The 2,398-nt window shown below is 40.5% G+C and overlaps 1 pseudogene; it reads left to right on the top strand.

Moving 5' to 3' along the window:
- The first annotated feature begins 284 nt into the window (after positions 1 to 284).
- LOC148738078 (uncharacterized) lies at positions 285 to 2,150 on the top strand (annotated as a pseudogene).
- Positions 2,151 to 2,398: the final 248 nt, after the last annotated feature.

Below are 2,398 nucleotides of genomic sequence, written 5' to 3'. Positions count from 1 at the left end.
TTAATGAATTCTTCCAACCCCACTAGCGTTTAGATGAGGGTGCGTAAACATGGAAAATTTTCCGTGTTGCGAGGCACTTTTTAACCAGTGTCGATCATACGTCGAAAAGTATTTGACGAGATGAATTTTTTTGCCATTATTACGAGAGTAATCTTCCAATAAGTTGCAAGATGTCTTCGTGAAGTATCATTTTTATCTCTAGGATAATCAGCTAATTGATTCGGACTTTATTGCTGACCATAATACAAATCACGCGATATTGCTTCAACCGCCGCTAAACTACAATGGCGTCCGGCTAGACATTCTCAGCTACTAGAGAAATTTCTCCTCGTTTCAACGACCTTCTTCAAGAAGTCTCCGATCTATTGAGCCCCGAAGAACCAAGCAATGCTGTTTCGTCCATAAAAACTAATTTTAGGGGCAAGTTTGAGAACCAAAGGGATCAGGATTTGTACTCGTGCCTTCGATTATTCGCTAATCAGGGTTTAGTATCCGAAGACAATCTGACCTTGTTGGAGGGGTTTCTAAGCCCGAAAATGTCCAAGAAAGTGTCATTAGAGGAAAAGATTCAACAATTTAAAGAAATTCGTCAACAGGAGGTCAGTCTTGGAGAGAGAGAACCGAGTTTGACCGGCAGAGAACATGACCTAGAGAAAGTTATGGCAATGTTGGTGACAGGAAGTTCGAGTGTCGTCCATTTGTACGGAATTTGTGGAGTAGGCAAGACAAAATTGGCAATGGAAACTCTTTCGAAGTGGCCAGGGAGAAAATTCAAGGCCGATTTAAGAGAAGTAACTGAGATGAAAGACGTTCATTTTCACGTTCTGAACGCTTTAGTTCTGTAATCGGACAAATCGATCATTAGCTTCGAAGCAAATCCAGTCATTGAATTAATACAGCAATTGATGCGATCAAAGCCCCAGTCTGACATGTTGCTAGTCCTTGACAACATCGATAACTTTTCAGGAGGAGACGGTGAAGCTTCCACCTATAATAATGCCAATTTTGTGTCGTTTCTACAGTGACTTCTGGGCCCAAAGGATTATCCAGGGACATCATCGAAATTGAAGATTTTGTTGACATCGAGATCCACTTTTCATCACACAAAGCTGGACAACGTTGACAATTACAAAGTCAAGGCTTTAGAAAGGGTCTCGTCAAGTGCTTTATTCCAAACTCAAGGGATTGGTAAAGTTCGAGAATGGCAACAGGAGGAACTGCTGCAGATGTGCCATGGGAATCCCCTCATCATTGAGGGAATAGCAGCAATCTTTAGGCAACAAATAGCCGATGACACCAAGATTCTGGAAACAATTGAGCAGCAACAAGGGGCCGAACCCCCAGAGGCCGAAGTACCACCAACAGAGAAGAAGAGTCGAGAGAGAGAAGTGTTTGTCTCCAACAAGGAAGGCATTGATAAAGAGCGAGAAAAATGTTTGAGAAAATATTTTTTTTCTTGCCGAGTCAACAATTAAAAGATTCTGCTATTTCAATGTCATTATTCTGTCGCTCTTTCTCTGTCGAAGCAGCTGCCAAAATACTTGAAGTGGACATTTCAGAGGCTGTTATACTACTGGAGGGTCTAAGAAATAGTAAATTGCTAGCGGTGGACCCTGACGCGGAAGAACTCACCTACGAAATCCATCCGTTAGTGCGAACATTTCTGAGAAGCATCGGTAGCAACCAAAAAATGTTCCTCAAAGTTTACGGGAAGGAAAAAGGCAGGTTTTATGAACATTTCATGTACAAAATGACAGAGATTTCTGGGCTTTTGGACAAAGACTACATCAAGGCATTGGAAAGATTCGATCTTGACAAACCAAATTTTAAACTTGCTTTGGACATTTCCTTCAAGTCGGATTGTCTTCATATTTCAAGAGAGCACCATGAAAGCGTTATGATCTTCTATCTCTTCGAGGTCATGCTTGACCAAAAAGCAAGAAGGGAAAGTTTTAAATGTTGGGCCGAAAAGGTTGAGGAAGATGGAAAGGAAGGTAAGTTTCTAATATATACTATAATAGAACTATATATTCTGCATGGGAGATTTTTCTGGATACTTCCGTAGGGTAAGTTAGCCAACTTGATGGAAAAGACGAGAGATGAAACTAAACCGGAAAAAGAAAAGAATGAAATGAAAATTCAAACACCTAAACTACAAAGTGCAATCCACGGTCATCTTGGTAAGGACCTAATTGCCTTTTATTTTGTTTGAATTTGTTTAAACTGCTGATTAACTAAGAAGCCTTCGGCTGTAAAGAGGCTAAAGAAGTGAAGGATCGCCCTTCCCTGAATGATGGATGGATCATTCATCTAAGAAAGAAAACTATCCCATCATTGCCCCGTTACTGCTTGATAGATTTATTAATTGACTGACTGATTTGGCCGGTTATATATTAAT

The sequence above is a fragment of the Stylophora pistillata genome, chromosome 2 (assembly GCF_964205215.1).
Source record: "Stylophora pistillata chromosome 2, jaStyPist1.2, whole genome shotgun sequence".
NCBI classification, from domain to species: domain Eukaryota; kingdom Metazoa; phylum Cnidaria; class Anthozoa; order Scleractinia; family Pocilloporidae; genus Stylophora; species Stylophora pistillata.
This window is presented reverse-complemented; position numbering and strand designations above follow the sequence as displayed.